The sequence below is a fragment of the Dromaius novaehollandiae genome, chromosome 11 (genome assembly GCF_036370855.1).
Source record: "Dromaius novaehollandiae isolate bDroNov1 chromosome 11, bDroNov1.hap1, whole genome shotgun sequence".
In the NCBI taxonomy this organism is placed as follows: Eukaryota; Metazoa; Chordata; class Aves; order Casuariiformes; family Dromaiidae; genus Dromaius; species Dromaius novaehollandiae.
Genome location: NC_088108.1, coordinates 6,652,875 through 6,679,432, shown reverse-complemented (window position 1 = coordinate 6,679,432; position 26,558 = coordinate 6,652,875). Strand labels below are relative to the sequence as shown.

General features: G+C 34.9%; 1 long non-coding RNA gene across 1 annotated transcript; it reads left to right on the top strand.

The window, feature by feature from the left end:
• Window positions 1-466: 466 nt before the first annotated feature.
• Window positions 467-25,603, top strand: LOC135329498 (uncharacterized). Its single transcript, XR_010390933.1, has 3 exons — window positions 467-541; window positions 23,514-23,669; window positions 25,458-25,603. It is a non-coding gene; the product is annotated as an uncharacterized LOC135329498 (long non-coding RNA).
• Window positions 25,604-26,558: the final 955 nt, after the last annotated feature.

Below are 26,558 nucleotides of genomic sequence, written 5' to 3'. Positions count from 1 at the left end.
CTTAAAGAGAGTGCTTAGCCTTCCTGAAAACTTATTTTTTTCATATTTTTCTATGTGGCTATTGGGAAATACTTCACAAAACTGCAAACTAATGCTTAATTTGTATATAGTTTCCCAATTTTCATTGATAGGAAGAATAAATAATTTGTTTAATCTTCTTTAGATAGATGTTGTTTGGAGTTCTTGACAGTTACTGAATCAAAGTTATCAAATTTCTGTATCGATGTTTTATTATTTTTGTAGATTACATAGAATATATAAGAATATCTGTCAGTATACGATATCCTTGCCTTACTGAAATAATTTTCTGCATATGGCACATAGCTTAGTTTACTCTGTGAAGTCAGCACCCCACTTTTATATGGAGTCAGTTTTATATTCTTCAGTTTTACTTATAGGAATCAACCTAGGCTCAGCAGCAAATGCTTCCTTAACTGTAGTTCCATTGTCTTCCAGCAAGTGTAAATGGTAATCAAGATCCTCTCTTCATGTCTCTTGATCTTCACTGGACTAGAAGAACCTGTAGCTCTTCGAGCTGCAGGTATGTTTGCTTTGTGTTTCATTTATTTGCTCATTCTCTCCTACCAAGTGCCTGCATAAGGCAGGCACTGTGAAAGACCAGAAATTTGGAACCATAGTTGCTTTCATTATAGTTTCCACAAGAGGCTGTATTGTTTATAATATACAGTGATTAAGAGATTGGTGGTTGTATTACTGAGCCAAATGTAGAGCAATATATGCCATCTGCCACAGAAGTATTGAGACACAAATAATGAGTTCCTGTAGATGTCTGTGAAATTCCACAAAGAGCAGTACTATTAGTGCAGTTAAGATGTAGAGAGGTAAGTGCTTTTGGACACAATGTTGCATGATTTATTGTTCACTTCTTCTAGTTATCACCAGCCTACATTCTGCCCATCCTAAGTTGCACCTGCAAGAGTAATGACCTGATAAAAGACAAAAAAGAAATCAGTTTTGTTGAGAAGTACAATACAGTCCCAGCTCGGTCTTATGCACAGATAATTCATTAAAAGAAAAGGAATTCCAGATACCTATGTGTATAAACTTAGAGTAAAAATATCCCAGAAGTATTTATCAGCATACTGTACCAACAGATTTTGAGTGAAACCTAGGCTTCATAATTTTTAATTTTCTTTGTGTTACATTGTTCCACTAACTATATGTGTAGATTTGTTTACATTTCTAACATTTTATTAAATATTTTAACTTAGTACACAAATTAATATACTTCTTTGTGCAAATGTGTTTTTATGGCCCAAACTCTTTTCCTAAAACTCTCATTTTCTCATTGCATCTCCAAAGTAGCCTGATCTCATTAACTTAACAGTTCTGTTCTTAATATGGACATACTGTGATTTTTACTTGAGACAAAGTTAGCTCAAGATATCTAATGGAATGAAGTTTTTATATTAATTGATTATCACTGGGTTATTCTACAAACAGGGAAACTTCCCCATTCATTGTATGTCAGTTGAGTGAGAAAATGGAATGATTGTTTAAACAAGATCTAGGTAGACTGAGTAAGATCTAGAGGGCAAAAATGTAAGAATAAGGCTCTAAACTGAAATAGATTAAATCAAAATAATAATTCATCCCTTTCTCAAAAGAGTGATTTGGGGGGTAAAATCTATTAATGACTGAGAAGCTCAGGTATTACCTATTATGGTATCAAGGGTTATATAAAAATCTATGCAAAAGACAACCTGAGGGCTTCCTTTATCCCTATGAAAAAGTAGAATCCACCATGTGACAAGAGTCCCCCAAATGTGCATTTTCCAGACAGCTGCATGAATTCATATTTCTCTCATCCAGCCCTTCCTTCCTGTTTTGAAATAATATATCTGAGCCTTTACAGTGTTTATTATGAGGCTTAATTAGGAAAATATATAGATTTGAAGTTAAGATTTTTAGGCACAAAGATTAAAGGCAGACTTATTAAAAGAGTTACTCAATTTAATTTACAGGGAGCTGTGGGTGCTCAGCACCTCTCTGATAATGAGGATCTAGTTGTTTACTTGTTCCATTATACTCCTTTCACCATCTATCTAATCCTATCGCATAATTGTCTACAGAAAATACTCAGATGCTTGGTTTCTTTACTGTTTTGTATAATTGGGGATAGTGTCACCATGCAGTGAAAAGAACCACAGACTGCTGCTTTTCAAAGGCATATGCTCAAATTTGCAAAACATTTTCTCACTGGATCAGGCATGAATAGTAAGATTATGCTGTCTATTTGTTTCCCTGTTTATGGATAGTTGTTCTTTACTATTTGGGTTATATAGTGATGATAACATTGAAATTATGTGAAAGTATTATGCAATTGCTTTAGTGAAAGAAGCATAGATGTGTCCTTCCTTTGTGAAACACAGTTTTTAGCTGTATCTCAAGGTCAGTAAGATACAGAAAGTTAAGCAACCAAACTTTTATTTATAAATTTCATAGATTGTCATTGGAGAATATCAGGGTGGAACAGAAATTAAAGATACTCATTTATATAACTGGAAATAAAAAGTTTTTAGTAAATGTCAGTTTTCAAATATTAATGCTGATGAGCAGACAGGATTGTTTTGGTAAAAGCAGAACATTTTTTCACAAAATTGACTCCAAATGAACCTTTCCCATTGTCTTCTTTGCTAGTTCATTGGATCTATTGAAAATATTTTTTATATATATCAATTAGCCAGTAAGTCTTTAATTCTTTCTTTTTTAAAAAATTACTCAGTGGAAGCTAAAGTAAATGCCATATAGACTGTTTATAAGTGAGAATTTTCAGCATTTTGCTGGGTGGTACAGCCTATCCAGTTATTTCCATTCTTACCTGTAAAAATGCCTTACCTTAAAAAAAATGTATTTGCCTCTCAATTTCATTTTTTGACTTGGGAAATTACAAGTAATTTGTGTCTTCCTTTCCTGAGAATGGGAGGTCACTTTAGCAGTAAAAGTAGAAAACGGAACTTTGCAAAGTACCTTTGTATGTCTGATTTTACCTTCCTTTTCTGATGACAGCTTCATTCTTGGAGTATCAATACTTGAATGCCAGTGGGAATCGGATTGTTTTTAACCTGCATTTCTCCAGCAATATCTGTCTCAGGGAATGAGTGTGTATGTGCTTGTCTTAACGACAGCTACACTTAATGAATTGACTGTTTTGTCAGCAGTTTTATGTTGTGTCACTTTCATTTAGCTTCTATACTTCCATTATTCTTATTGGCACAAATTGTCCTTTCTTCTTGGTACAAGAGAGAAAGAACTATATCTGATTTATATAGCATAATTGTATTGAATTTTGAATCTAGCCATGGTCATCAAAAGAATTTTCTGAAAGTAGTTCCTGTGGGAATTCCAAACTATGTCTGAATTATTCTTCATTATCTAAGACCATTTTTTGTAAATGTTTATGAACTACTGAATTAGGAAAAAGTTGGAATACATTTTTTTTATTGAGTAGATTTTTATTTAGATTTCTTGTATCTCCTGTTTTATAAGACTGTGGAATAGAATCAGATTTTCTTAGAAGTGTGTTGTTTTATAATGGAGCAACAGGTGACCAACTGAACTTAAGAAAAGTGCTAATCAGAAGAGAAAAGAGCATCTAACTTAAGGAAGATACTTTTAAAACGGAATCCTGGCATAAAGAATCCTATTCCATAAGGAAGCTGGTAATCCCACCTGTTCTTTTCCCCTTCATCTGTGTCTGAGCTTTCTATTGGATAAGTTGGACTGGTGTTTTTCCTGAAGAGTATTTTTGACTGACAGCTCAGAAATGCCTCCACTTGTCATATAGAGGCAGCATAATCCACTTTTAAGGATACTGAGCCTTATATCAGATAGAAATAATATTTTAACTTTACCATTATTACTGCTTTTTGACAAACATGGCCAAATTCCATGGTAGAGTTACTGCCAACTTAGTGTAAAATGTTTCAGTATTCCTTTAGACAATAAATAATTTGTAGTAACTGCAGTGGTCAATCTTCTGAGAAAGCAGCTTGAAAGCTCCTTTGCTCCTCACATTATGGAGCCATTTTTATGTATCTGCACGAAAGGATGGTTGTGTTTTCTCATGTTTCTCTTGCTTACGTACTATTATCTAAATACATGTAGCCCCTGCAAGATAGCAAAGCAGTATCTTACGTCTCTTTACTCTCTTGAACTGGGAATGATGCAGTCTGATGAATGATGTAGTAAATGACACCCTACTCCAGAAGACTTGTCTTTCTTTTTAAAGCATTAATGCCTTCCATGCACAAGAAGTAAAATAATTGTATACAGCTTTGCAAGAAAGCATAGGGTGAAGCCAGGAAAAGAGAATGTCAGAGCTCCTGTGTGCTTCTGTTGCAAAGGGGGTGTCTACATTAGTATTTTAGTTAGGTTTAAGAGTGCACTTTTGAAGAGAATCTCTCAATTGTCCCTGTTTATCACACTTCAGTTGCATTGCAGAACAGTCTTGGAGCATGCAAACTGAATTCCTTTTAGGTTAATCTAAACGAAAAGGTGCATTTCAGGAACACAATTATGATGCATCTACATTAGCGTGAACTTTAGAAATTAATTCCTCATTAACTCAATCAATTAATTCCTTGGTTTGATTTGCAATGTGCAACTGTTCCAGGGTGCACAAACTCAGTTCCTTTCAGATGAAATTAAACCGAAATTTGTGAAACGAGAGCACTTCCAATGCATTGCGTGCTAGTGAGTTCATGGAATCAGTCTAGAACTACTATGAAATAAATTGCAAAATGCACACAGCATGAACATCAAGTCTTCAGCACCAATTCTTTTGCCCTCCAAGTCTACTCTACTGTTCCATACTTCTTGCTAACGTGGACATAGCCTTAATGCACTCCAGCTGTTAATGAGCAGTTGGTCAACGGGACCAAATTAAAGTTAGTCTAAAGTAAAACCAGGGATATGCCTATAATATGGACTTTTTGTCCTCAGCACGGTATCTTTTCATGTTGTACTGCACACTTGATAGTGCAGATAGATAGCCATAGAACACTTCAGGCTAGTAGGTAGCCTCAAATGGACAAGTAAGGAGTAGTAAGGCAAATAAAGTTTTTGTTGTGTCTTTTCTATAATCCATTGAAAAAAAAAAAAAGCTCTGTTGTGGAAAATCTGAAACCTAGCTCTGTGATTTACCCTTGTCAGAGTAACATAAACATTTAATTTTTCTGAGCAGTGGATTGTCTTTAGTGAATGCAAATTATGAATTATCATATGGGATGGATATCTCAAGAAACGGTTTTGTCAAAGTAATTTTTAGGAAGTCATCTAAAGATGTAGAAATTGTTGCTAATTTTTACTGGATACTACTGGATTTCAAGGATGATGTAAGAAATATTTGAAAAATACAGGTGAAGACAGTCACATTAACTTACTCTGGTTGCAGAACTTCTCAGTTAAAATACTCCTTCAATTTGTAGACTTGGAGATGCCTCAGAAAGTAATCTAGAGCTTCAAATAAGGATACGTTGTGCCGGTAGGGTACCTGCGTTATAGCAGTATAGTACCTGCAGTAGGCATTATCCAGTATAATACAACTGATAGAAACATTCCCAGTATAGATAAGCATTAAATCTTGCACAGGAGAGCCCAGTCTGGCTGAGCCAATGGGAACATTACCTGAAGTGGGAGCATGATGAAAACACTTGTGCTCCAGACTAAGTGCCTGGTAATGCTCAGCACTGTCTTCTCCCATAGTGTACATTAAGGTCTGTACACTTTTGTGGTAATTTGCTAGATTTTCAAGTTATTTCATGATACTTTCAATATTGTTTTAAATGGGTGGGGGTGTCAGAAATTATTGCATCGTTTAGAATTAGACTGTTTTTCTGTCATAGCCTGCATCTGAATGATAGTTGAGATTTATTTATAGTCCTTGATTACAAAGACAGTTATTTGTTATGCTTAGCATGAATGATTTAGAAAGCTTAGCAATGTTTTCAATAGTTAGGGGACTCTAGAACAGTAGAGCAAAGACACATTGTGGTGCAGTTAAAAAAGGATATTTTCAATTTCTCTACTTGCCATAAAGAAACATACTTACAAGTGCAGCCCTTTACAATGTAAATTAGATTGATTATGATCTTCCTCTAACAGGGATTTAAATGTTAGTTGTTAACAATAACATAAGTTATTGCCAGTTTTAATCCATAATGAATTATGATGCTGTTTCAAAAGAAATTATCTGTTAATTTTTAGCAGCTGATTTCCCTCCCAGTATCTTTAAAGGGTAAAATAGCAAATCTGCTAAAATGATCATTCATAGCGATGTTGCATATTAACAATGTTTACTGGTGCTTGTTTGATGCCTGGATGGTATAGGATGTCTGTAAACTTCTGTTAATACATGTCTTAGCTTTCCATATATATGATGATATATACCATCTTAAACATGTAGCACGACAATATAGACATTTTGGAAAACAGATATTAAATGTGTTTTTTACTGTTTAAAGTCATTAGCAGTGTGTGATTGCTCCTTTGTTAATATAAAATATATTAATCTTATTTAATTACTGCTAAGTGAGGTAATCATGAATAGAAAATTCCCCCCTAACAAACTTTGTGTTTTTGATCTCCTTGGCATATTTCAAAATTTAGAATAAGATGGAAGCTTTGCTTGTAGTTCCGAGCATGGGACAAGATTTAGCCTCACCACTTCAGAAGGAGCTCAAAAAGAAATTATGACTCAGAGACAGTCCTCTGAATCATATTTCCCGTGAGCTGTAGCATTGCACAAGTGGGGAGTATGCTATTGGCCCATTGCCATATGAATTATATTCCCTCCCTCATGTCCAGTCAGCTCACTTGCTTACACAGAAGGGAGCAATATGATGATTATATTTACTTCCGATCCAGTTTACTCCAACTTCTTCATTTGCTCATGAAAGGAAATATTAGCTCTTTGAGGCTTGCCCATTAATGTAGCACCCATAATGCAACTTTCAGGAAGAATGGCATGATGACACAGTAGAATGCAAGAATGCCTTACAACTTCCATACACAACTTTGTTACTATGTTGTTAAGTGTGTATTGCTGCTCATTCATAGATGGGACACTGTACACTATTGTTAGGTCTGAAACTAGTGCTTGTTCCCTGGGCACTCACTTTTTATCCCAACTAAAGAAGAAGCAAACCTGTAGTAATGAGGGAATTTATCAGTGACACCGACATGGGTTGGAAGTACTGTTTGAGTTTGATTCCAGGCAGATCTGGCAAGATTAACAATCAGTAAGTAAAATATGATTGAACAAAGCTGAGTTCTTGGTAATTATTTTCAAAAAATGATCTGTACTCACAAATCAACAAAAATAAATGGTTTTTTTTGTTAAATTTAAGAATTTAATAATAGAATGACCAAATAATCCAGTCTGCTACTTAAACTCTGCAATGACTTTTGACAAGATTCAGTCAACAGATTTTACAGATGAACACTGATTTACCTGTAAATAATTGAGGTTATAGCATTCATCTGTTAGTATTAGATCAGGCAGAATTGCAAAGGTCCATTGTTCCTAGTGGTTAAAGAGGTTAACAATACTTGTAACCTACTCAGAATCAAGCATTTAGAATTCCTAATTTGATAGCATCAGTGATTATATCTGAAGCCTAATACTGAATACTATTTATTTTCTTCTCCTATTTATGAAGGATGAAAATCTGAAGTAGATGAGAAAATGTACCTTGAAATCATTCATTTCAATGTTAAACATTTATATTTTTTACATTTATAGTGAAGTTTTTGGGAAAATTTTACCTGGATTGTATATGTAAGGGACAAATTGAATACCTATCAATGCATGAGGAAATATCAATATTGTGAGTTTAGCCTATGGGACTGCTTGGGTAAGTAGCTCCTCACAACATGAATGTAGATTGTGCAATCTAATTCTAAGCATGTAGCTTGAAATTCAGTCATATGTGATCTTTACACCTGCTTTTGTTCTTCAGACTTTCACAGATTCACTAGTCATTTTCACAAAAACTAAAAATTGTTACAGAACAGACTAGATGATAATGAAGCTGAAAAAATATGTTGCAATAATTTGAAACAACTGGAGATTGTCGCTGAGTATTTGCTCTGTCTCCAGTAATTCTGTCGTCAGAGCCATTCTGCTCTTATTGTTAATCTTTTGTGCTTGTTAAGTTTTACTTTCCAACACTTTATGGAAAATGAAGAACAGAGTGAGTAATAAATAATCATAAGGGTAATTATCAAAATTATTATGTGTCTGTGTTTTTAAGAGCCTGTCATCCTGAAAGATACTCCCTTATGGTACAGAAGATAAAACTGATAAACCTGATCTATACTGTCTCTATGACGGGCATACCGTGTGGCCAGTGAACAAGTGTCATTCTACTTGATTTTCATCATCTTATCCACAGTTTTAAGGAGTTCTGAGAAAAGGTGTTACCTATAGTAAATTTCAGGTAATTGTGACATTGTTAATATGGTTTGTTTTATATTATACTACTTTTAATACATCAACACAGATTCACTCAAGCCTTCTTTGTAGTGATGCATCCTGGAGGACAGAGTAATTTTCCCATACACCTACAACCTGGTTTCTTTTTTATTAAACAATTTTGCGTGCAGGTAGCAGAGAGGAAAAAGTGTCTGTAAATATGTTGTACCAGTTCAAAAGCAGTAGCTTAATGCCTTTCAGGGCTTCCCTTACTACTGTGCTTTCAGTAATGGGATATTCTGTTACTTATTTAATACTGTAAAGCTGGCAGATCAGTGTTATTTTTGTGTGTATTTGTACAATATGCAGCATAATGACTCTTACCACAATACAAAAAATAATAATACAGAGGCAGTGGTTCTCTAAATTATCTGATATATTTCATCCTACATCAGAACAGGCTTAGCTCTATTTTTCACAAAGGCACTTGATGTATTTGGGAACAAAGTACCTGTTCAGTTTTTCAAAACAAACTTTCTCCAAAATTTCTGTCCTAAAACTCCTGAAGGTAAGGAGTACCAGGTATGCATTTAAATCACTGCTTTTCATAGCAATGTAGTTCTCATCGCCAGGCAGTTTATAAAAGAATAGTGTTCAGATTTCAAAATCTTGCCTAACATGTTGCTGTTGCATCTTACATCAGATTTTGAAGTTTTCATGTTCCAAGTTTCAATCATTTGTGAATCTTGCAAAGTGAACCTGGCATTGGATGCTAATCCCTTCTGCATTAAAGCATTGTATGATATAGTGAAACTATATTTCATATAGTGTCTTACACATAAATTATATCCCAAATAGGTTACAGAACAACATCAAGGATATACATGTGAAGGACATAAATATATTTAAAGAATGAACAAGAACTGCTTACAGATAAATATGTGGATAGGAATGAACGTAGGGATATTAAGTGCCCATTTTTAGTTTCATAATAAGCAAAGTAGCTATTAGTTGTTAAATAAGTCAGAATGTAAACAAATGGCAGATAAGTATGCATAAGAACTAGTATTTGTTGTGATGCCTTCATACAGTCATTAGGCACTTGACATGCGTTAGCCATAATACTTTCCCTAGAAAGTAAATAATAAAAATAAATAGCCATAATCTTTCTCTAGAAAATAGATATTTTAGCTTGAATCAGGACATAAGCATTTGCTTGTTCTTTAACATGCTGTGAATGGAAGGCATGCTAAAGCCTGTTTTGTAAAGGCCTAGTACAGCAGCAAAATATGCAGATGATCTGAAGAGAAGAAAAAAAAAAGGAGAAGATTATGAAAAGATAACTCACATGCTTTTAAAAGAGGGGAGCAAATTTAAGCCTCATATAAGTAGAAGTAATTCAAAATGGTCTTCAAGAGAGCAACAGTAATTTGTCATAACTGTCAAGTGGACTTGGAACATCTTCCTCTCTCCTCTTTTTCCTAGAGTCCACTACTTTTAGCCTTCAGCTAATTTTTATATGCTTCCCTGTAGACCCACATAAAAGCATTAATACAGCTATGTGATTTAGAGAAATATGACAGTTTCTTCCAAGATGTCTTTTGTGGTTTATTTGGTTTTGTTTTTGTTTTTGTAAAAGCATTCAGGATGATATTGTTGTTTAGACAGGCAATTTGGGTTATTGTTTTTTCAGCTGAGTTTATAGTTCTTCTGTAGATGTAAAGTTGTCTGTAGAATAGTAATATATTTCATTTTCACACTCCATGTTGCAAAGACACCTACTGAGTTTTGACATATGATGCAAATGGTGTAAAGTGCATTTAGATGATTTACAGTGTGCAGACTAAATAATATTTTACCCTTTGAACTCCAGTCATCAGAAAGTCAACAACAATATGGAGTTCACACATACATATATATTCACACAGACACGTATATGTATCTATGTATAAATATATATGAACATCCAGTTAAAGAAAAGATATAGCCCAGACAATCAATAAAAAACAGATCAGTACAAGTGTGTGACTCATTTAGAATCATAGTAAACTTAAAGTCATGTCTTACAATCAAGTAAACAATCTGGCCTAATTTTGTAAACCTGGTTCTCAGTTTTGCTAAAATCTTCTTATACCACAGTGTAAAAAGCAAAAGAAATATTTCCAATGGCTGAAAGTACAACCCTCCCCCCCCAAAACCATTTGGTGTCTAAATATATAATCCCTGAAACAACTAATGAATTAAGAGTACAGCTAATTTAGTTATCGTAATACACTCAGAGTATATTAAGATGAGAGTGGTAACCCTTTAAAAAGTTACTCCCTTACCCGTGGAAAAATATAAATAGGCATTTATATTGTTATCATTTCCCTTGTTCTAAAACCCAATGGTTCTTTGGGGATATCAGATAAGACAGGCCTATTTATTTATTTATTTGGATATACTGAGACTGCTTTTCTTTCAGAAATTTGTACTAAAGTTACCTGCACCATTTGAAGATGTACCCAGGTTCTCTGTGTGCAACAATTTGAAGCTGACTCAGAGCAGCTCAGTGCAAAAAAACAAAGTGACTAATCGCTTTGTAGAACTGAGGCTTCGCAACTTTGCTCTGAGTCATCATGACAACTCTGAGTACCTACACTTAATACAGAAATAAACAGATTTAAATAAAACACCCAGTTTCAAAACAAAGAGATTGCTTCTGGTCCTTTTGTCAGAATGACCTTGATAACACTATTTAAGATCAAAGTGTTGCTGATATGCAAGGTAGTTTTCCTATAAAATCTCTAGAACACTATCAAAGTGGAATTAAGAAGTTAAGGGAAAATGAGGAAAGAAAGAATGAAAATAAGGCAAAATATTCTTTTACTCATTTAAAAACATAGAGTGGAAAAAATCTTTTTTTAATTGGTAAGGTTGAAACAGAAAGAATAAAACTGGAACTGTTTGTATTAGGACGTAGAGGGCAGAGCTGTGGGAGATCTTTAATGGCTTACCTTCCCTAGACATATTCCAGCCACCCTTATTAGTCCTTCACATTCACAAGAATCCAGTCACTAAACTCAACAATAATCATCACCATGTAGAATAACAATATACAGTAATAACTTAATTCAGCAAATCCCTTTCTATGTGTTAAAGCTGTTTGGTCCTCTGTCTTTATGCTGATATCTAAATGGTAAATGTTAGTACAAGTTGAGCTGGAATCTTCTGAAATAGATGAATGGTTGTTTCTGCCACCTCAAAGCTATAGAAGCAGATATTGCTTTCAGTGGCACTAGTGTAAGTCTGTAGAAGCAGATCTGAAGTTAATGATCAACAAACGAAATACGGAATAACGAGTTACTCTTGATTTGCTCTTGTGTAAGTAAGAGTAGTAGTTGGCCCTATATATTTATTTCAAGATCATAAAATACAGCCATTTTGAAATCTTTACTAGGATAGGTCTGTGCATGTCTGTGCAGACAGACCCAAGTTTTTATGCCTGTAGTCCAAGATAGCCAGTCACAGCCTAGCTCTGACTCAGAACCTGTACAATTGCATTCATGCTGTGCTGTCCTGGAGCTAATAAACCCTGTGTGACATCAAGAACCTGTAAGGTTTGTTAGCATTATGGTTTGCACAGACTGAGAAGTCCAGCCATTCGGCAAGACTTATTAGCCTGTGCAGTGTTTTGGTCCAAAAGTGATATGCTTCAGCTTAACATGCCAGTGGAGTGAGTTCAGATCTGCCAGCATATGTCTGTTTAGAATATTTGCATGCAAGACATCTTCACTAGCGAACAAATACTCCAAAACAGAAAAAAAGCTTAGTATAGAACTTACAAACATAAACTATGGCTATCTAAATTAATAATGTAGTCATTAGATAGTCAGTTCTAGTATTGAGTATGTTTTAAGGCTTGAGGCAGTAATTTGAATTATTACAGATGCACTACTCACACCTCTGTCATTAAAGCAGGTATATGTAGGTATATTAAAAAGGTTGTTATAGAGAAAGTATTTCATTTAGTGTCTCATCTTATAGTAATAGTGAAAAAAGTAAATAAATCTAACAAAACTCCAAAGTAAGCAATGCTGAATGTCTAGTTCTTTGAGTCATAAAATTAGCAAGAGGTAACATGTTAATCACTTTAACATTAAGAAAGCTAATAAGCATGTTAGTTTAAATGTGTTTGTGTTTGAGGTAGGATCATGTATGATCTCAGAAACTAAGCAGAGTTGGGCCTCGTCTATACTTGAATGGGAGATGTGTAAGAAAAATTTATCGTATTACAAGAAAAGATGTCAGTGGATTAATAGGTTTCATCATTATAGCTGAGTCAGTACTGAAGGAATACCTGTTATGGTGTTAAGGAAACATGCTACTGTTAGAATTGGATGCCAGATTCATTCAGTAGTTAGGATTAAATTTGGATCCACAGGTTGGGGCATTACATTTAGGAAAGCATTTTGCCATGAATTTACATCAGTATCCTGATGACTACAAAGGAAAACATGTGCAAAGTTTGACAGTTTACCTGGCATATATATGTACAAGTATATATGTGCAAGTATATGTACTTTGATATAGTATTAAAGCAATATAAATATATTTAGTTATTATTTGCTTAGTACCTTTTTTTGTCTTTAGTGTCAGTCAATAGGATATGGTCATAGTTACAGTTTCTCTGTCTTGTTTCTCTATAATTCTCATATTTTTTACTTGTAAAAAAAAGTAAGAGGAAAATTGTTGAAAGGAAAATAACTTTTTTTAAGTAAAAGTTTCTTGTATCAGAGATACAATACAAATATAAAATGATAAATAAGTGGTACTTCATATGAACTGGAAATTGTGAATTGTGGAAAACTGATAAGGGAAGATAAAGATGTAAGGACAAAATCCATTAATGGCAGGTCTAACGAAAGTCTGATGACATTTGAACAGAATCCATCTCAAAATGTTTGAAGTTTGTTAGTAGGTGGGGATGGTAAAATAGTTCATAATAATACAAGAAAGACAGGCCTTATCATAAATATCTGACATTTCTCATTGAGGAGTTTTTTATGCTGTCCTATAGTCAGCTGCTTCACTTTACCTTTTGGAGAGTGTAGACTTTGCAGTAAAGGTCACTCACTTTCAGAATTGCATTCTTTCTGAAATAAAACTTGCTTCAAGTCTAAGAATTAAAATATGATGTAAAACTCACCTATGTGGATAGACAGATTTCAGAACCATACTGTAGTCCAGAAATTACCATTGTTTCTATTAGATTTAATTTGATTTTTATTTTCTTGCAAAGGTTCTTTCAAATCCAGAAAATGTAATTTGTATTGATGATGGGCTTTCTCGTTGATCTAGCTATCAACCTGATCTCTCAAGCAAAAAAGGCAGAGACAAAGTTGAGATCATAAGTATCTTCATATAATATTGAGATTGCTGAAGATGAAAAGGAAAGTACATTTCTGAAATTTGGGAAAATAAAAACTATATTTATATTGTCAATCTCAAATCAGTTCCTAAATTGCTGTTTATTTTGCTTTTATTGATTAAGTCAGAAACCGTTTATCTCTGTCCAGACAATTCCTGCTCCTAGTGGGTTGAGAAATGTATCCTCCACTGTTTTCGTCACATTTCTGTGCCTTGAACTACCATTCTCTTCATAGCAAATCAAGGCAGATTCCTGGAGGTAGAAGTCATTAATACTTCTTTAGGGATAATACTGTTTGCATCGCCTACATATTGTTTGCTATTTTATTTACTGTATTTCCTGTTAATGTGAGTAATGTAAAAGACTGTATGTCATTCAGTGAAGAATTAGCCATTTTTGGAATTGTTAAATTTTTCCACCTTTGTTGTTAGTGGAATAATGAAAACATTAATTTTTCAGTTACTGCTAGAGCAAATGCCTTATTATTGTATCCAAGAGACATTTTGCCATCCCAGTCTTTCTGGGATGCACTAACCTCAGAGGAAAGCATTAACCTCAGAGGAATCCCAGCTTTTAATTACACAAGTTTCAAAATGTCTGTGATCTAGCAAAAGCCCCTACCTCTGTATATCGACCACGTGTTTATGAACCAATGTTACACTCCTCAGCAGAAAAAATAGAAAACCCTATAATGTATGTACTACGAAGGTCTGCAGATTAGTTTGTTTGTATGTCCCCAAAAGATTTACATATGATTAATGAAGTTAATAACATTATTATTAACCATGAATCTGATGGTTTTAAAAATAGAACACTTCTGGTATTTTATAATGCCTTTTGTGAGTGCTATAACAAATATATCGGCATCAGGTATAATTTCCTGACTCTTTGAGGTGCTTTCTAGAAAAATAATGAAATATAACATTTGGAATGGGTGATTGGATTTAATTCACACTTAAATCACTTAATGTCTCTTTGCCTCTGTTTACTGATGTAGAAAAAGGAAAATAATGTTTTTAGAGAGATTCATTAAGTTTCTAATCTCTTGAAATGAAGGAAGTTGCTATAAAGTAGAAGAAATGTTACTTTGGCTGATTGGGCTTTATCATAGGAAATCTTTTTTCTTCTGTTTGGTGGAAGAGCTGACAAAGATTATTTTTAAAATGAATACCAGATAATATTCCACAACATCATGTCATCGTAGTATTGTTAAAATAATTATGTGTTGGATTAATGAATGAGTACAGATAACAAAGGAAATTGCTGAAGGCTACTTAAGTTTGCATGGGCAGAGCTAAAATACGTGTTTAACTGTATCCGCTCTCTTAAGGGTCTTTAATAGGCTCTTAGATGAGACAGTTTCATATTTCCTGAGAAAATTTGTGCACTTCTCATCAGCTTCATGTATTTTAGATAAAGCAACATATAAAGTAAAATGGGTTTCAGCACATCATTGCACTAAGATGAGCATTCAGAAAAAAGTAGGAATATGAACTCAGGTCTCTAACTGAGTCCATGCAAACACACTCCAGAGGCTGAGCAATACCCAGTAAAAGGTATTTGACTTCCTCTGTGAGTGAAGAAACAAGTGTACATGATAGCAATTAATTTATATCCCTTAGAAGGAATCAGAGCTGAGGTTGTATACAACACATGAAAGAAAAAGCTTCTAAATAAATATTACTTGTCTTTAGTAAACATGCTTGATTATTTGTCAGATTGTAAATTAAAATATGCATTTTTCCTATTAACACAGTTAATAGAATACTGCTCTTCCTGCATCTACAATCCATTATGAAAATATTTCTGTTAGAGGTGCTACTGACAGACTGAACTGGCATTGAGTGGCACAAGTGCTGCTATTTTGGGAGTTGGTGCAGCCTAGAAGGGGAGGTTAGGGTGGAGTAATGTGCTTGTTCATATTAGTTAATTTTTATTATGCAAGCTATGGAAAGAGAACCCTATACTAGTGTGTTACAGTTTTAAAAGCAAAAAAGGGAGGCAAAGGTGTGATTTCATTGCGAAAAAAATTATAAGTTATCAGAGTATGTGTACTTCATTCCCCTTTCCCTGCAACAAATTCTGTTCTTAGTTCATAAATCTAGAGCAGCTTCACCAAAATCAGTAAGACTGCTTAGTAAAGACAAACAAGATTTTACGATTTATATTTATACCAAATAACTGTGTTTGTATCTTGTAATTTGGTGTGTCCCTTCCTGCAAATATAATAGTGTATGCTTTTTCTCAGGTCTTTGCTCGCATTCCTGAAGTGATTTACTGATTAATGTTACAGGAAATATTTCTGAATATTAAGTTTCAGAAATTGCCACAAGTTAGGACATCAAAGTAGTGAAAGCCGGTATTGTCTAAAATTAAAATGCAGATACAAGGTTTTTTTCAAAACAAAAGGAGAACAGGTAACAAAGACTGTAACTTTTGGATTCCAAGTATACTAGGCAGTGCCTACCCTATTGAATCTCTAACAAGGACCATACCTTTCAAAAACATCTTCTAAAAAATTTTAGGCCCATGGATGTGTACATGCAATCTGAATTTGCTTGTGTAAATTTGCATGCAAAAATTGGTGCACCTTATTTGCATAGCTGTTGATAAATTTTCTGGCTTGCTTTTAAATATGTAGAATGCTAAAATATTTGGTTGTGATCTGTCAGTACACACTGAAATATTTGTGCATATATAGCAGTCAATGCATGATAAATATTAACATGAAATTTGTGAAAATAACGCTTTTAAGAGGACTCAGGTATTTAGAATTGTAAAAAGGGAAGACTAGAATTTTTGAAAAGTGTTCTTCATTTTTGTGCATTGCAATGTGTTTAGGATTTCATTTGAAGGGGATACAGGGTGCTAGAGCCAATGCCAAAAATTTAATAAATTCATCTACATTTTAGCGCAGTTCGTAGAGCTATTCTTTTGGACTGTCACAAAGGGCAAGAATTTGGCCCTTGTGCAATGTCTTTAATGACAGACTCCTCTTGTGCAAATTACCTGACCAAAAGGTGGTACAGTGCACTGTTGAGTCAACACAACTGTTCTGGCTTGTTTTTCAAATATTTGCAAGGAGTTCAGAGATGATGAGCTGACACTCAAGAACCAGATTCTAGAGATTTATTGTTTAAGAGAATCCCTGGCTTTTGACTCACAAGATCAAAGTTTTAAAAGAATGACAGGGGGGCACTGAGTTCATGACTCAGTATTTTGCCTTGTATGCAGCCTGCAGTAGTCATGGCACAACAGTGGTGCACTTCAGATATTCACTGCTTTCTCTGATGTTGTAAAAGAATTCAGAGTTTGTAAGAGTAAGTGAATCTAGAAACACAATTCATTTCTTGTAAAAATGAGTCCCTTTGTAAAGAAATAAGTTAAAAACTGGACTTTTATACCAGATCAGTTCTTGTGCAGTAATACATTTATCTGCATGTGGCCCGTTTCTGCTAGCTGTATAACATACAGATAAAGCTGTAAGAAACATACTCCAAAGAGCAGGGCTCTGAAGGAGGGAAGACATCAGCAGCTATTAAGGGTTCTGTTGCTGGATGCTGTTGGATAGTGCTGAGCAAGGATACAGCTAAATCCAAAGAGAGACAGGTAATGCATGCTTTTTAACTTCTTCCTGTAGCAGAGTATTTGAATTACCTACAGCCCAGCTGCCAATCCAGCAACATAAGTTTGGTATGCGGCAACGTTTGAACTGTTCACAAGTCACACATGACTGAAGAACTATTGGTTGGTAGCAGTGTCTTAAAAACGTACACCTACATTGCTAATGGCTATAACGGATGAGAGCAAAAGGCAAATTGTTTTTGTTGTTGTTGTTGTTATTAATATTGATATTTTTAGGGGAAAATCCTGCCCTGCCATTTGCAAGTTAAAGAACCTCAGATGGAATGGATATATAGTGTTACTGAATTAGAGGGTGTTTTAATATTTGTACAGGCTTGATAGCAGATGTCTTGCACAGAACTGGCTATACAGGTTGTCCCCATATGCCGGTGAGTGATGCTGAGTGGATTTCTGGCGGGGTTGATTTGTTGGTCACAACATGTTGTGATCTGGGGATAGCCTCAGTTCAGTAAAGGCAATTGAGTAAGTTACTGTCGTTTCAAAGTGGATGAAGAATATTCCTCCTCTTGGTCAACACTAATTCAGATGAGGGGAAAAAACTCTTAAATCCAGTATTTTGTAACAATTTTCTGTATATTTTCTATAAATTGAAGTCATGTAACTACTAATAAGGGAAGTACAAACAGTAACTAATGCTTTATGAAAGTAAACCTTATATAACACACTTTGAAATTGCGGTTAATTTTATTTTCTGTCTATATAGATGATGTATAGATGTACTAGATTTATTGGAAGTTTTTCTGCCATCCATACTCAGATAAAAGTCTAGCATTTGCTAGAACAAATGTAAATAGTAACTAAGACTGTTCATGAAGAATCTTTTGATTCTAATTTTCTTTTAGATGCTACGCAAGTATGAACAAGCCTAATATTGAGAGGGAATGCATGTCTTCAATTAGGGAGCTCCCCTCTCATCTAGCATAGACTTACTGAGAACATGGCATTTGTACCTTATGAAATGAACTTAAATCACGTAGTTATTATATTCAGCTCAAACATGATGATAGGATCAGTCCCTCAAAATTCTTGAAATGCAAAATATTTATTACCAATTATATTTCCATCAGTCCATCAGCTCTATCAAACACTATTTGCCTAATACTGGATTGATTAAGTAATTTATTGTCATTTGATAGAAACAACTGATATTTTGAAGACTGTATATATCCTGCATTCAATCATTGTAATGGAAAAGTTGATATACGGGATGTCTATAATATATTCAATATAAAATATACAAATCTACTGTAAGGGGAAACTGGTCTTTCATTTTTGCAGGAAGATGATATAAGTCCCTAATTACAATAATATGCTATTGCCACTCTTCCATGCTGTTGGGCTGTAGCGACCGTTTCCCTTTTTACATAATTTACTAGCTTTAGATGTGTCATTTATCCTATTACAGGTGTAAACAGTGTTTATAATGAAAACCTGTAGACTAAATTCAGTTCGGGATTTAATCGCGTTTTAACAGACTACTTTTTATAATTCTGTGAAGAGCAGTGTTTTATGTTAAGAAAATGTTATATATGTTTCTTGAATTACTTGTTTCTCTTTTACTTTGTTGGCATGTGTCTTTGCTTGCTACTGAGCTGTCAACACTGGATGTTTTCAGTTTTGAAAAGGAAAATAATTATAGATTTATTGCTAGTGGATTCAAATTACAAAGAAAGAAAGAAATGATCCTGATAGCTTTTATTCTCTTGCCTATCTTTTCTAGAATTGGAAAATAGTATTTATCTATGAAATTATTTTATTTCCAGAGTATAGGAGTCCATCCTTCGTGTTTTCTTTTACTTCCTTGTCAATTTAGCTGCAATAGTAGGAATAAATAATGTCAATCTTGTGATTTCTGAGGCCTAATATTTATTGAATAATCAGTCACGATTCTTTGTTTTACATCAGCTGTGATATGGGGTTATATGATCTCCCATCAAAATGTTAGCCGGGATTGGTAATGTTTAGTTTCCAAGATGAAATATGATTGAGTGCTTTCATTTTGTGTAGACAGACTAGCAGGAGGGAAAAAAAGACATGCACCTGATAATACTAGATTGACGATTTTGCTTACAACATGATTTTGTTTGTATCAGTATGTACAGAATAAAACATCTGTTCACAGAATAAAGTAGTTATAAATTCCAGAAGGAGAATGTCTCCGTGGCTAGAATACTTAGGAGCAATGCTTTAATGAAGTTACTACACATCTGGGTGAATAATACTTGTACCTATATTGTACTGGAATACTGCATTAGAACAAACAATAATTCATTCTATTCTAATACACCTTTTCTTAAATAGGATGATTCATATCAATATTTCCTTACAGGAAGACACTGTGTTTTTATTTGTTATCAAAACTAGGCTTAGTGTATATTAGAAAGGTGATTTGAGAAGTTAGCGTGGCTGTTATGCTTGCCATGCCTGGTCTGTGAGTAAGTAGAGGGTGTCAAGATATTTGCATGGTACTATGCAGTGCAGAGCTAGGCCAGGTCCTGGAAGCAATACAGCTGCAGTTGCAGAGCACTCTGCTCAGGCTTATTAGGTCAGAAGCCTTTCCAAAATAGCTGTACAGCTACTTTGTTCAACACTGTGCTGTGTAAACATGCTCTGTAACCTCCAGTCCAAGTACAGCATAGGTGGTGGCAGGTATTTCTGCAGAGCATTACATTGTCCTGTGGGCAAATCTTCAGTTTCAAAAATCTTGATTAAGTATTAATATGTTATTATTAGATCAAAACCCATGATAGCTCCTTTTAAACTGCCCAACATTACTGAGTTATTGTTATGATGGGTGACTTGACATATCTTCAACAAGGGTAGGGTTCTGTTTGGTAGACGAAACTGCCTAACATTGAATTCCCTGACACCCCAGCTAGACTAATTTTGACGTTGAGCTAACCCTCTAAAACACACTTGAATATTTCCATGCTATATTTTAGTCTGCAGGTCTAGAGATACCCTGTCCATCTGACACCGCTTGGATTTTATTAAACCCCATGCATTATAACTGAGCAAAATAGAGAAATAAAAGATATACAAAATATAATAAGTAATATGTTATGCATATTCACTTTAAGCTTTCTCTAAGATTTTTTTCTTGAATTCTCTTATGCCAAGTGACTTCCTGCACTCATTCTTTGGAAGGTCAGATTACTTTCTTTTTGGAAATTCTCTAAGCAGCAACCCAATATTTAAGTGTGCACTGGTGTCTTTTGAAAGATCCCAGTTGCTAACTGATGCGCTATTAGTTATAACCAAATACCTGAAAGTCTGTCTTAGAAGTCTGTCTTTGTGATATGCAAAGGAAAGAATGTATCATATTCCCCCTCTATTAATCCTATTATATCAAAACCTGTACCAGACAAATTAGTAGAAACTATTTAAGAATGGAATAAGTGGGCACATATTAAATACTATGTATTCGGAAAGCATCAGCCCAACTTTTGTCACAAATCTGTTGGAATCTTTAAAGAAGTCACTCAACAGGTGAATCAGAAAAATCACATTGATACAGTCTACTTTTATTTCCAAAAGCCATTAAAAAATTGACCCCTACCAAGAGCTCCCATGGAAGGTAAGCTGTCAGAGGTTAAGAGGGAAGATCCTCACTTGGGCATATAAGTGGTTAAAGGACAGAGGCAGAATCAATGTTTTCACAGTGGGTTCTATGGCCATAATAGCATGTAGCTCAGTGCTGGCTAGCCATCTGCTTATTTATTCAGTGTTTTGGGTAGGTTTTGTGTATTTGCGAAAGACAAGGCCTTTCTGAGATTTTGATTTCTTGGACTGGGAGGGATTAGACTAGAATTTGGAAAAGAAGCACTACTCAAATTATCCATTCTTACATCCACAGGGGAAAACTGGCTCAAGTTGATGAAGTAGTAGGAATTATAAGTGAATATATATGGAGAACTTCATTGGTACTGTTTTCTCTTTCTCATGTTTGATGTTTATGAAACACATGAGGTCAGGCCAGCATAATAGGAGATGGAAATACTCAGCAACAGAAAAGCAACCGAGAGTCAAATTTTAGCCTCACTGTGGCTGTGATTTAAGAGCATTTTTGGGTATGACTATAATATTTAGGTTCTGGATTGAATCAGTGTACCTGGCCACTTTGTCACAGAAACAGGACAAAGAATTGCAAGCGTAATAGAATGAGAATTGTATCTTCTTTTAGATTTATTTGTACTGCTATGATATGAGGCTCAATAAATAGCACATAGTAGAATTTCAAAAGAATACAAATTAATAACACCTTTTTTAACTGATACTTAAGACCACAAGAAAGCCAAATGATATTTAAGACCAACATTCCATTAAAAATAGCTGATGCAGGTTTATATTGCTGTTTCCAAAATAAAAATGATAATGATCAAATATTAATTGATTTGGGATCCCTCTTTCCCCGTAGTGGAAATTTTGACAATAACCAAATTACTAAATTTACTGCAAGGATTCAGAGAAAGACTCTAGTTTCGTTTTAATATTCAGTCGCCTCAGGGCTTCAGAATATATATCAAAATAAAGGAGATAATCTATGGAGATATGGAAATTGGTAGGCAGCCAGCTCCAGTACTTACATAAGTGGGTACAAATAAACAAACAATATAAGCAGTCAGTGGCAAGCCAGCTTGTGCTGGTGCCACACAACTAGACTACAGAAGCATGACATAAATGAGAATTTTTAAAAATCAACAGATCAGCCAGGCAGCTTTTCTGATGTTCTCTCTCCTGTATTTCTCCACAGCTTTTCAGAATTGAGCTATTCATTAATGTAAAAATAACGGGATATATAGGATGATGCGTGGTTGCAGTATCATTGACATACTTATAGCAGTATTTTCTACTGAATGGCTTGCTGGGACTGCTCTTTTGCTGTTTCAAAAGTCTCTTTAGGAAGCAAAACATCCTGATGTTAAATTTGATTTAAATTTACAGAATATTTTCTTTTGTACTGCGGCTTATATTCGTAGTTGTGTAAACTGATCTAGTTCTCCTGATTGTTTTTGAAGAGTCCACTCTCCGTGGTATAAACACAGCAGAACTTGGGAGAGGAATCTAGATAGCTGTAAGCCTGCTAGATATGAATATGTAGTCCCCTGTGTATTTTGACATATCCCCCTCTAAAACATAATATTTAACATAACAGTAGGAATACTGATGGATTGCTTTCCCAAGTATTTTAACAATTTTTCATCTTCTGTTTTGTGGTTTTGCAATCACACTTTCTGATACTAAAAAGTAATAATTTTGCAGGTCATCAGTTTATATGTTATTCTACTCATTCATATTTAACATTCACACTACTTGATTTTGCTTGTCTAATCTGAAAGCTACATTTATAGTAGCTTTTCATTTGATCTGAAAAGAAAAAAAAGTGTTTTGCCAACCTTGGTTCAAGTGTCTTCAATTACATTACTAAACCAAATAGTTAAGACTGAGTTATTTCCTCCTGTACAAGAACTTACATCACAAGACAATCCATGCAGCACTAATTTACAGACAAAATGCTATACTTTCCATTTATTAAATATATTAAAGGGGGGGGGGGTAACCCCTACAACAACAGAAAAAAGAAATCCTTCAAATGTTTTACCAAATGGTGATTTCTGCAGATTGGTTTTAAAAAAGGCCAAGAGAAGTTTCTGAAGCGCTTGTTGCCACATATTTGTCCATTCATTCCGGTACTACAGGTGGAGTTAGATTTTCTCTAGGAGCAAGGCAATATAGCATTTGTTTTTCATCCATTATCATCCTAAAGCTAGATGTGCACTCATTAAAAGTAATTCAGATGTTTTAATATATGACCAGTCTTTTCAGACTCCGGCCAGCCATTGAGTGTGGCAGCATGACTGCGTGTGGGAGAGGGTGATGTCAGATGGGGGAAGAGGGAGTTACGTGATTTTCCTTTAACATATCCGCACTGTAAACAGAGCTTAGTTCTGCATACTGATTTCAGCAGGCAGCCAGTGTCAACACTGACATTTTCAATCTCTTTCTTTTATGTCACATTAGTGGAAAGTGACCTGTTGTGTTTGTGGAAGCTCTGGAATCCCGCAGGAGAAGGATCACTCAGCACCACGGCAATCTGCCAAGTACAACTTGTTCTGAAACACAGTGGCTCTGAGAAGTTGCCTTATCAACTGAAACACAATGTCAGCTTAGCAGGAGGTAGGTTAGACTGTTGATTAGCTGAGTTGTTATGAACAGTAGACCCTCCAGGGTACATTGCACCTCTGCGGCCAGGCTCTTCCCTCTTCTCTTTTCTGTTACGGGCTCTCTCATGCTCTGCTTGGAGATGGCCGTCACAGAGTTCAGAGCTGGGCCTAGTGCTGTACTGTGTTCAGTAGCTATTGTGTGTCCTGGGAATTGAGGGCCTTCCCTTATGAAGGATAGTTTCCTAAACTGCTAAGCTGGTCAAAAGTCGTATTTTATGTTCCAGTGATAACAAATGCTAAAAGTGTGAAAGGTACTAATTTAAGTTTTAATTTTATTTCTGGTGTCCTTTTTCTTCTGTCTGTTTTGTGAAGCCAGAAATCCTAATATCATCTCATATGCTGATAAAATTCTGATAATAAATCTGTCTGATCAACCAGTTTGAAAGAATAAAATATCTGAGCCAATACTAAAGGGAAGTAGCTTCTAGATTTATGGCAAAATTAATATCGCACTACTATATCCTAGTTAATCTGTTGTAAGCTAATATTTTCAAAATAACTGACAAATTAACTTCTCTTGATATTTATAATGGACACCAGACAAAATTTGGATCCAGGTTGGTATTTCAATCTGCTTATTCCATTTAAAGTTACAGATTGGGAAGTTTTAGCTATTGTAATGAGGAATTACAAAATTAAATCCAGATTTAGTTTTGAGTATCACATTACGCTTGTAAAATTCAGGAATGTTCCGAAACAGGACATGCCCCTTCACTGGTGGAAATTTTATTACACAAACCAATCAATTATAGAATAGTTCAAAAGGTATGAAGCTAGACTTCCAGGTTTTTAAAATTCTATTTCAGACTTTAAGTTTTAAATAGTTTAAAAAAAAGTGTTTTCAATTATCTGCCAGGACAATATGATTAGTACTATATAGAGATAGGTTAGAGTGCAAAAATGATGATTTAAGCAGGATTTAATGTGTTTGCTTCCTGTAGGTCTTAGATGCACCTCTAGCTACTGTTGTTTTGCTCAGATCTAAAATTGTTTTTCTGCCCCCTGTGAGCAATGCTAACCCAAATTAGCTTCTCATGGGTTTACTTTTAACTTCAGTCCTCAAATTTATGAGTACACTTTGCGGAAAACTGACTGTGTAAACCAGTGATGGTTATGCAGAAGGGGAGAATACAGACTTTTATCGCAGGGTAGGTAGTGAGACTCTTGTACCCAGCCAGTGCTTTCCTGCTGCATGGGAACCACTGAAGGTTGTGGCAGTGTGGAAAAGTGGCAATTTCCGAAATTGTCCTCCGTATCTCATTGCAGCAGAATTCAGAGCTATATAGAGCTTGGCTGGTTCTGCTGAGGGGATGGTAAGGCTTACCTTGCTTTCCCTTGTCCCTGCTTGGGGAAGAGTTTGAGACTTAAAAAACCCACTGAGGTGCCCTTATCATCCCGTGCAGTGTCTGTGCTGCTAGACCAGGGCCAGTGAGCCAAAGACAGAGAAGGGAAAGATGTCAGCATTGGCAGGGGGCAGGAGTGAAGAGCTGACCATGATATGTGCCTGTAGAATGAATGAGTAAATAGATTAGAATAATTTGGGTAAATTAAGAGGTGAGCTGTATGTGAGGAGTGAGCATTTGACTAGAAAGTCTGGATTTGAACAAATCTATGTCAAAACACAGTACAAAATAAAAGTTTTGAGCATGTGCAATATATGTTCAGAGGAAATTGAATGAGTGTTTGTGTAATATGCAAAGAAATGTGTTTTCTACACATTTATGCATAATATATCCTTCAGGATCCAGACATGAAAGAAGAAAGGCCCGATCAAAAAAAAAGAGAGGCAGGTTGATATGCCATTTCAAGGAAGAACTGGATGGCCTCAGAATTATTTGAAACAGTGTTTACAGAGCTTATGTAAGTCAATATTCATTTTTTCACTGACTAAACTAAGCATCTTATTGGACTGTTAACTCACAGTGGTGGTGAATGCAAGGTCATGAGATACAGGTTTCCATTTAAAAATATATTTGCATTGTTCACTCCTATAATGCTTTCTTAACTGAGGCAGTAACAATAATGGAAGGAAGCTGGTAAGCTTTAAATAATGTTAGCATGGTTTTCATACTGCTATTGCATACAGTTTCTGCAGCTGTCAAAAGCTGCAAGATTACAAATTTTGTTATTTATATTCAGTACATCAAGTTCAATAAGGAAACAAACATACAGAACACACTGAAAGTCAAAATGTTACATATTATTCTTTTCGATCTACTGTGTATTTTAACAGGCCACTTAGAGTCTGCAGAACCCAGAGCTTTGAGGACTGTTTTGTAAGGCACATTGTAAACAGGTTGATCTTTGATTTTTCAGGGGGCCTGTGGCTACATACTGCTTGTTAAAATCTCAAGCAAATACATTGTATTCATCTGAGATTGTACAGTTCCATCTATTTTGAAGCTTTAAAATATTGGCCTAATGTGCCCTGCTGAAAACCAAAAGCAGTAAACACATCTTTTGCTTTCTACTGTACTGGGACTTTTCTGGTTGAAATGATACTGGGATCTGTCATGTAGTCCTGTTCATGTCAGCATTCCTATTTGATATCGGTGAGATAGTTAGCTTGTGTGAAGTGGCAGGATCAAATCTATAATGAGAAAACAAGTAAAAAAAATCCATTCACTTCATTTTTGGATAACCACAAGGGAACTACTTCTGTCTGTGTTAACAGATCCTAGTGTCTGCACAAGTCAGATGGAAATGATTAAGTTACCAGCATGAAGTTGTTGCAAGAGCAAGACCTTGAGAAGTGTTCTTTCAGAAATTGCCACTTAGCGGTGATCGCTTTTTAATCATATGAGCATTTGTTGCGTGATAGTGCTTGATTTTTTTTTTTTTT